Below are 11059 nucleotides of genomic sequence, written 5' to 3' on the forward strand. Positions count from 1 at the left end.
ATTTAATTATTAAATGACTGTTTTGGGGTTACGTTCAGATTTACAATGTGAATATTTATTAAAAATATGTAATTTTTTTTATTTAAAAAGATACTAGTAATATTTTAGGGAAACATTATTATTATACATCAACTATTATGAATACTTAACAAATATTTATGAAAGGGAATGCATGTCATTTCATGATAGACAATACAAAATTTACCCACAATTTTTTAGAAGATCTTTGAATCAGACACATTTCATGTACTATTTAGATTTCTTAGGATTTTTGATTTCCTTCAAAATAGTTGCATGTCATTCACATTATCACAGATGTGTAACCTCATTACAAGATATAGTCTTGGAGAAAGTACGGGAAAAAGTAACATTAAATTAATTATGACATCATAATGAATCTAGCACCAAAAAGACGATCTAAACTCATTTACTTGATATGACGTCATACGACGTAGTTTCTACGTTAATGCATCACATATGAAGTTACAAATATTTCTTGTTGATTTAACATCTGCTGGATTAAGAATTTCATAAGATATACATGTATTGTTAAAAAGTGTACAATATTTACTTCGTAGTTGTTTATAAAGAGGACATACAAATAAAAAATGATGTTCATCTTCAACAACAGTACATGTATGACAGTTAATAAAATATCTTTCATCTCTTGGTATACATGTAATTGGATTACAATATCTGCCAACCTCTATCTGTAATTTGTGGGCACCTATTCTTAACCGAGTCAAAAAAGAACGAAGCTTTTTGGAAATGGAAATATTTAAGTATGGTTGAATTTCAGGCTTGTTTAGATTTTGCAGACTTGCATGTATTAACTGGTTGTAGAATGACAATTTCCCATTACCTTTTTTTTTTTATATTTCCAATGTCCCTGAAATTAAACTATATTCTCAAAATACTTTTTCAATTTATTTTCAAAATCATTTATAGATAATGTATTAGCATTTGAACCAATAACTTCATCAAGTATTCCTCGTATACAGTTTTGCCAACATATTTTCCATTTCCTGCAAGTTTTTCATCCTCTGAATATGCATGTTGCAAAAACAAGTTTGAGTTCTCCTGATCTGAAACAAGTCTCTGTAATCTATAATAATACCTACATGTAAATATAAAAAAAGAATAAATCTGCTGTTCTTCGTAAGTGAGATTTTAATTTTAACTTTTTATCTCTAAAGAATTAAAGATATAGTTAAATGTAAATGTATGCATCTATAAAACTTTTTTTTTCACCTAATTCAATCTCTTCAAATTTCCGGAAATCAAAATAACATACGAATAGAACTCTTTCTTAGAGAAATATGATCTACAAAAGTTACGACGTCATATCGAAACTTCGATTCTTTTTATAATAAACCTGTGTAAAAACCAGAAGTCTCTGACGAGGCTGTAGCTCTACTGGTTGTATTTATAAAGGAAGATAAAAGTAGCACTTTGACTAAAAACTTTGCAACAGCAATAAACAGAATAATGATCCTTGGTTTAGTCTCTTTTGTAGCAAGATTTATTATTATATCAGACTAAAACTGTAGGGGGAGTAGCCTTTTTGATTTAAGTAACCATGGCAACATCATTCAACAAAATCAAAAAAACAATAACACCAATTATGTATCTCTGTAGTCTACTTGTATGAAACATTATACTGAAATCAGACAAAAAGTGTAGGAGGAGTAGCGTTTTGAAAGTATTTCAAGAAAATTTCTACTTTTAATAACCATGGCAACACCATTCATTGAAATCGAAAACTGGTACAGAGAATTATGTATCTTAGTGTAGTCTATTTGTGTGCTAAGTTATACTAAAATTAGACCAAAACTGTAGGAGGAGTAGCATTTTGAAGGTAATTCAAGGAAATTTCTATTTTTAGTAACCATGGCAACACTGTTCATCGAAATCCGAAACTGGTACAGAGAATAATGTATCTTAATGTAGTTTACTTGTGAGCTAAGTAATACTAAAATCAGACCAAAACTGTAGGGGTAGCATTTTGAAGGTATTTCAAGGAAATTTCTATTTTTAGTAACCATGGCAAAAATGTTCATCGAAATCAGAAAATCAATATAAAGAATTATGTATCTTAGTGTAGTCTACTTGTTTGCCAAGTTATACTGAAATCAGACCAAAAATGTAAGAGGAGTAGCATTTTGAAAGTATTTCACAGAAATTTCTATTTTTAGTAACCATGGCAACATCGTTCATTGAAATCAAAAACCGATAAACAGAATTACGCATCTTAGTATAGTCTACTTGTGTGCCAAGTTATATTGAAATCAGATCAAAACTGTAGGAGGAGTAGCATTTTGAAAGTATTTCACAGAAATTTCTATTTTTAGTAACCATGGCAACACCGTTCATCGAAATCAAAAACCGATACACAGAATTACGCATCTTAGTATAGTCTACTTGTGTGCCAGGTTATATTGAAATCAGATAAAAACTGTAGGAGGAGTAGCATTTTGAAAGTATTTCACAGAAATTTCTATTTTTAGTAACCATGGCAACACCGTTCATCGAAATCAAAAACCGATACACAGAATTATTTATCTTAGTATAGTCTAATTGTGCGCCAAGTTATATTGAAATCAGATAAAAACTGTAGGAGGAGTAGCATTTTGAATGTTTTTCACAGAAATTTCTATGTTTAGTAACCATGGCAACACCGTTCATCGAAATCAAAAACCGATACACAGAATTATTTATCTTAGTATAGTCTAATTGTGCGCCAAGTTATATTGAAATCAGATAAAAACTGTAGGAGGAGTAGCATTTTGAATGTTTTTCACAGAAATTACTATGTTTAGTAACCATGGCAACACCGTTCATCGAAATCAAAAACCGATACACAGAATTATGTATCTTAGTGTAGTCTACTTGTGTGCCAAGTTATATTGAAATCAGACCAAAACTGTAGGAGGAGTAGCATTTTGAAAAATTGTTTACAGACGAACGGACAGACAGACAGACAGACAGACGGACGGACGACGGACACCTTACTATCGCATAAGCTCTTCTGGTCTCTGACCAGTAGAGCTAACAAACTAGATGCTGTCTTAAGACAGGAATACCGCAAATAGGTGTTTGCTTCTAAATGCATTCTTCTTCATAATTGGGTAACCAGGGTAGAAGCTACAATAATTCTATAATTTAAACAAAATATATACATGTATTTGTCAAAGCGAGCATTAAATGCTCAGGTGAACATATGGCCCATGGGCCTCCTATGCAAGTATTTCGTATACTTAACTCATTAACAGTCCGAAATTACAAAATTTAATGATATAAATTCTGTTTAAAAGATAATTTTTGAAATGTATGATTTTTTTCCCCGTGAAAAATCTATCTCGGCAAAATTCAAAGGTTAAATAAAATAAAATATAGGTAATCAGGGATTACAGAGCTCACCTCAACAAATGTTTTCTTTAAGGAAGGCAAAGTCCCAAACTAAACTAATAATCTAGTAGTGTGCATAGGCAATCAGAAGTTAAAAGGTTATTCCCTATTCCCTATTGACTATTCGAATGGCGAACCGCATGCTGCGACCGGTTCCCTATTCAAATTACCGTAAGTGTCCTAATAATTTAAAAAAAAAACTTGAATAACTCATTATAATACATGTTAAAGAAGCAAATCAAAGACATCACTTAAAAAAGAAGAGTTAGGACCCAAATCCAATGTAGCTAGCCTGACCAAAATGATGACAATGGATAGAAAAGGTAAACCTTGAACCAGGAGCTGGTTTACACCCTGGATCCAATATTTAGACCTTCGTCATTCAACAGAGGAGGGGTCTTGGAGGGACCCCTCGAACATCAAAAGGAATTGAGTTTACAAGACCGGTAACTTATTTAGCTCGCCCGGTCAAAATTGGAAAAATCCCTATAATACAGTTATAAGAGTACATAGTTCTAGGGGCTGGCTAACATCCTGGATCCCATTTTTTGACCTTCATCTTTTTACAGGAGAGGGGTCTGGGAGTGACCCCTCGATCTTCAAAAGGAATTGAGGTTACAAGAGCGGTAAGCTATTTAGCTAGCCCGGTCCAAATTGGGAAAAACCATGTAACAACCTCATTATAACGACCATAGAATTTACGAAATGCTGACTTTTAACGGAGTACTTGAAATCCCTGTAATATCAACCTTGTAATCAAAAAAAAAAAAAAAAAAAAAAATAAAAAAAAAAAAAAAAAAGGCGATAGCGGGATATTTACTACATAAAAAAGGCTGAAGTCATCTCGTTTGTCATTCGACTGAGTTGCTAGTTGGCCCCTATCGTCTATAGTCAGTAAAACATCGAAATATTAAACACTTGATTTTTTTTTATCGAAGGGACACCATGATTGTCACAAAGAAGACATTCACCATTTTTGCTTCCGAGATATCAGATGCATAGGTACGTAATGAATCCCAGTAAATTCTTTCTACATCAAAGTTTTATTTACTGTTAATCACTTTTTTTTTGCTTGAACTACATTTTCGCGCAATTACGCGACACCGTCTGCTAATGTATTCTCGCGTATAAATTATATACAACAAAAATTTTTGTCTCGCTTATAAATACCAAATAACAATCTCGCGAATTATAAGGTGTTGCGAGAATTGTTTGATGATCTACAGTATTCCCTTTAATTTATTGAATATGCATCAAAAATATTTTTCACATAACAACAATAATTATGATTAGAACAGGCCTTTGGTTCGAATTATTGGAGGAGCACAACAATTTGCCACCCTCTCATCAGGTTACCACACAACCAGCTACAGTAACAAGTGCACCGGCGGTACAGACAACCAGAAAACTGGATTTTGTTGAATGTTCATTGTGTCGGAATGGACATTGTGACTTCAATAATAATACAAAGTGTGTTGTGTGCAGAATTTCGTATGATTCAAGGAATGCATCAATAATGCCAATTACGCACTGTGAAATTACGGTAATCAAAAAATTGAACTTCTAGTTTACTATAGCTAAAGCTCGCTGTCTCTTATTTCTGATTAACTAAGTTTAGCTCTGAAAATTCGAGGGGGAGGGAGTTCGTAACCCAACTTCCAAGATCCACCCGCAAATGAAATGTGGTTCTCAAAATTAAATTCTAAGAAACCATGCACATTGTTTATTTTCATGTAATTTTTATCATATAGTTGTTTATGATTTTCATTTTAGGATAATTGTATAGATGGAGCAAACGATATCTGTTGCAGAACTGCACAATGTATCAGTAAGTAACGGTATAGCATTCTATTGTTATAATCAGCACCACTTGATGTTAAGGCCTGACGACACGTTCCTCGAATATCTGTTTTTGCATTCCTTTGTAATATGCCAAAAATCTTAATAATTATCATTATCTTTTGATTTCTAACCTATTTTCAAAATGTCTGAACAATATATACACAAAAACAGTATATCGGCTGATCAAGTGATTTTCAGTATATAGGATTACAAAGAAAATGCCATCCTCCAGTATCTAGCACAAATGCCTGGTAATGTACCCCATTTTTTGTGAGGAAACTTTTTCTTGTGAAAAATTATTTATTTTTGAGGAACGTGTCGCCTGATCTTAAAATCATCACTCTCGGTTACAGCTGATACTAAAATAAAAGTATTAATAATAATAATGATGATGTTTTTATGCCATTCATGGGCCCAACATTGAAATGAATAATTTATTTACTTAGTTACTAATATAATTTATGTCAGTGTTGTATAGAAGATTTTACAAATGATGAAACTTTAAAATCCAGAATGCTCAATAAGCATCATGTTTGCAAGCCCAGAATTTGTGAGGAAAGAAGCGGACGGAAAAACCCGTGGGTTACAAAGAACATTGAACCCTTAAAATTCTTTGCATTACATAAACCTAAAATTTCTCAAAATGAATTAATGCTTATTTTCAAATTTGACACACCTTTTGTTTACTCATTTTGACAAATGAAGAAAATGTGCCAAAGTACATAACATCAGCTGTAGAGGGAATTCAAAATTTTCCATGAAAAGAAAAGTCTGGAAAATTTGAGATATTATTACGAACATTTTCTCCTATAACACTGGCACCAAAAAAGTGAAGAGTTATTTTTAAAACATTATTTAGGCCACAATAAGGGTATCCATAGAATGTATATTTTAGTTGCAATACATTTCTTTAATCTCTTAGGCTAAGAATGCTTTGTTTATAATGCCACATGATTCATATTTTAGTCATGAAAAATTATACCTATAATATTGTTATAGTTGGGGCATATGAGCCATATTTTAAAACATTTCGATCCTTAACCACATTGCCAACGACGACAGGAATCCCATTGAGGTCAACAGTTCTAATCCAATCACATTTAAGTACACTAGTGTAGTAACGCAGCCATCAATATCCAATGGGTCAACACCAACATTATCTTCCCTCACTACAACCACCTCAACAATATCCCCCTCAACTAGTACGTTTTCTCCCTCATCTATCGGAGCGAATACTACAGAAGCTATATCACCACTGACCCAAAACGGAACAACAGTCTTTGTTTCTTCTGCGACACTTGTTTCATCCTCAATTGGTAATCATAATATTATCATTCTTGTTTGCAGGATTTTGGCAGTCAAATACTAATGAAATACTGCATTAATGGTCTTTTTAAGCAATTTGTATGTCTGCAAAATTTAAAAGTTTAGTTTGTTTAATTACTTCTCTGTATGATTACTCCACTTGTATACCAATATTGATTTTGGTTTTTGGCATTTTGTTTTATTAACCTCTTTAAGAAAAAAAAATCATCAGCAAAGTAATTCCCAAGTGCAGTTAAATGCAAATGACTTGTACATACATGCATAAGGTTAAGAGAAAATGAAAAGGCAGTCACGATTTTAACTTTATATAACTTGTGAATCTAAATTTTTTAAATCAGGTGTAATTCTCCAAAAATGGAAGAAATACATGTATTTTTTTTTATATCAAACTATTACTTTGTTTCAGGTATCCCTAGTAACTGCTCCGACAGAATAACAAATTGCGAAACTCTGAAAGGATACGGTGTGTGCCATGCGATCCCAGAACAAAGAGACATGTACGATATCGCTTTTCTGCGGTGTAGACAAACTTGTAACCTTTGCACAGGTATTTCGTATAGAAATAATAGTAATATATCGATGTCATAGTTCGTTATATTGTTTTGCTTATTTTCTATTTCGAGATTCAATTTCCATCATGACATCAACAATACAGTGCATCCTTAAGACTGAGTCAGTGTATAATTCTATCTAATAATTGAATTATTTTATTTTGTAGAAATATATAAGCCACTTGTCGTCACTACAACTACTCCTCGACGTGAGTGACATCAAAAATGTAGTGTTTTATTGAATTACTCTTTGTTTCTCAAAGTCATCTACACTTTAAAGGCAAATAATTGTTACTATATGTACATGATACATCTATAAACTAATTATATTGTTTGGTAAACTGTTTATTGTGTAAAAGTTACAATACCAAGTATGACTGATATTATTTTGTTTATTAAGGTCTTCCGTTTCCAACGGAAGACCTTCTACTGATTCTGATGGTTAAGATTATTCTTATTATTCTTTTTTTTTTTTCCTAGACGCCAACTTTGAAGCTTCATATCTTCCTCATTTCTGAACGGATTTTGTTCAAATTTTCAGAGCTTTTAGACTTTACTAAACACTCTCAGAATATTGTAATACAGTTCGGAAATTACCTTCTGTTCACGAGTTATTCCCCTTTGATTGAAATTTTTATGCCTCTGGTTTCCAGACAAAGGCTCTGAAACTATAATAATTGGAGCACAAAACCCTTTGAAATTGAAAAGAAGAAGCATTGAAGTTGTGCACATCGGTTTTTGTTTTTTGATTTTTGCATTAAAAATGGCGCTAGAGAGGGGTCAAAAGTTAGAACGCGGAAAAGAGCAAAAATTTTGACATATTTTCCTTTATATCTTTAAAATTAAAAATATTTTGTTAAAACATGTAGAATAAAAGTTGTGCATAATAGCAAGAGCTTTCATTTGATATCATTTAAAAGGGGCTGGCCCCTATAATTAGGGATCTAGAGCCCTTGAAAGTTTTCGCTTTATAACTCAGAAACGGTAAATATTTCGATATGGCTTTCGGAATTAAAGTTGTTCTTTAACACCTTATTAATCTCATACAAATGTTGTTTTGTTCGAGTATTGCGTAATATGTCGTAATATGTAGGTAAAAAGCAGGTCCCGTAAACAGGTAAGCGTTTTCAATCGGCAAGTAAATCAGAACTCTTCATGTGTATAACTTTAACAAACTTGCAATAAATTATATACCCTACTGTATTTTATGCTAATTTTCTTCTAAATAAGGTTTTAAACGTGTTCTGTGGTTCACTCATAAATTATTTTTTACAACTTTCTTTTCTTTTTTAATTTAGATTTAAAGGGAACACGTCTTCAAATAAAGGAAGGAATTAAATGTATCTATTAATTATTCGATGCTTAAAGTTTAATATTACTTATATTAAACTTTAAGCATCGAATAATTAATGAACATTAACTGTACGCATTTTACCAGTTTACGTTCTCCATGTTCACCTCGATGTTATGGTTATGTAACACAACCCGCGATCCCACGTTGCCGAGGTCACCAGTGTACCAGGCACCTGCGGTCATAAGCCATGTAAACAAAACAAACATCTGAGAAGACAAATCCATTGTGTAGAAACAACGATTAATGAAACATTATGTTTTTTTTATTTATATCGAATCTTTAAGATAACTTAATCTCATCTTTGATTTAATCTTTACGAATTTTAATCGCTTTCATCGACCTGGTCACTGTTGACACAACAATACGATTAAAAAAAAAATATTTCTCTATCCCGTGTTATAGTATTCTATTTCAATTGTAATTGAAAAGGTGCTACGGCAAAGAATTGTATTTAGTGATACTTGTGTAAAGTATAATTTTTACTATCAGTCTCTTGTTTCTTCATTTAATTTTTCATTTAATATTAAATAAACTATATACGTAAAATAATACTTTTAAACAAACAATAATTCGCGCCTTCTTACAGCAGACAGTTTATATTCCGCTCTGTCTCTGTGTTTAACTTCAAAATTTGTAACCCACTCGTCGTTCACACGTGGCCGCAGAGATTAGCGAGCCGCGGTCATATCGGTGTTAAAAATTTAATGCAATGTGTACTCATAGCGATTAATGGAAAATTGTACATGTGTTTGAAATCATTTCAAATCTTAAATATTATTTAATTTCACTCTACATTTGTATCTCACGCTTATTTTTATCATTATCTTATCCGCCTGTGTATTTATTCATTTTAAGTTTTATGCATTTTAATTGCCGACTTAACCACTAGGTTTGCAACAATTTATTTTTCTGTCTCATGTTTTAAACTGCATGTACACATGCATAATAATTGTAAGTGGAGGTGACGTTTTCAATTCTCGGGAAAATCGAAAATTAAATTAATCACTTCTGAGTTTGCATTATTTGCTACCAAACTTACAATTGTATTGTACAGAATGACATACTTATGCATTTCTTTTATTTCGTCGAATAAACAGAATATCCCAATACACGATTTTACGGATACATGCTTGTAAGTACAAGCAGTTTTACATGGAAGAGCGCCCAAAGTAAAGACATCCTGAGCTTTTAGAATATACATGCTTGTGTACAAAGCAAACGGGTAATTCACAGATAAGGAAAAACAGAAAAAAACATCTCTCCATAAATTAAATACACAATCGCAATGATGTTTTGATTGATCAGCATACGGTTTTTTATCCTGCGTCCATGCATTTCGACTATACGGAAAAAAGATCCGATTCGGTAAAATTATAGCAAACGTGGTTGAAAATTGTCGGACTTTTTATCCAAATTAAAAAAAAATGTGTTGGTCCTTTGAATGGCAATATATCCGAATAGTAATTAAACAGCCTATCAAATATATCACGGCGTCCATATAAGGGTGAAACTTTGTTTGGTAAATAAAGTGGTTCTTACAAATATGTCACAAATCTTAAACAACTAATTTAAATAATTATTTAATTTATCTAACAAATACTAATTTGGTTCTAAGAAAGCCACGCAGTTGTATACAAATATTCCAAAATAATCTTTCATGTTTAATGGACTGACAGGTGATCAAATTTCCTCTCATTACGATACGTACCCCCCCCCCTTTAAAGAATACAATGTTTTTCTTTAGAGCCGAAAATGTCAATCGGTTGGTTTGTTCAGGTACGTATACATATAGGTGAGGGCTCGTGTTGAATTCCGAGAGATATCCACAACCTATTTTAATGTAAACCAATAATCATACGCGACATTTGTTATTCGCGAATCGTCAAATGAATGAAAAACAAGGTCTGCAACGATTAATATCTGTGACTAAGCTTTCCTATTTTATAAACTTTTTAAGGTCTTTTATTTTATTTTAAGACTTAAAAAATGTAACGATTTAATGTGTTCATTGGAGTGGTCAATTGAGCGTCGAAGTGTTTACTAATAGTTTCTTTGGGTGAGGGGAGTTACCATTTTCGGTTTTTGCATTTGATTTCCGGAATTTTGCATTGCACTTTCGACAATTAATAAATTTCACTTTTAACATTTATTATTTTCATCCTGATTTTTGACTATATTTCCAGAATTTAATGTTAACAAAATAGATGGAATTAAAATTTTGATAGGATATAAATGGTGAATGGCTGAAAATTTATACATTTAATAATGTACATGGTACTTACGGTCTTTGAGCAATAAGGGATGGAAATCGGAGAAAATGATCAGCATTCCACAGGTGAAATGTTAACGAAAAATGTACTTTTTCTTTGTGGAAAAGAGTGAAAGAGAATAATCTAAATGTGGATACTACACTCTCTTTATTTGATACATATGTAGGTTCTGTTCTTCATTATGGATGTGAGATGTGGGGATTTCATAAAGCCCCACATGTTGAGCAAGTACATATTAACTTTTTGAAGAAAATTATGTCGCTTCGAAAATCTACAAATAACTTAATGGTTTATTTCGAATTTGGTAG

The sequence above is a fragment of the Saccostrea echinata genome, unplaced genomic scaffold, assembly GCF_033153115.1.
Source record: "Saccostrea echinata isolate AGI-Se365-2 ecotype Australia unplaced genomic scaffold, CSIRO_AGI_Sech_v1 ptg000056l, whole genome shotgun sequence".
NCBI classification, from domain to species: domain Eukaryota; kingdom Metazoa; phylum Mollusca; class Bivalvia; order Ostreida; family Ostreidae; genus Saccostrea; species Saccostrea echinata.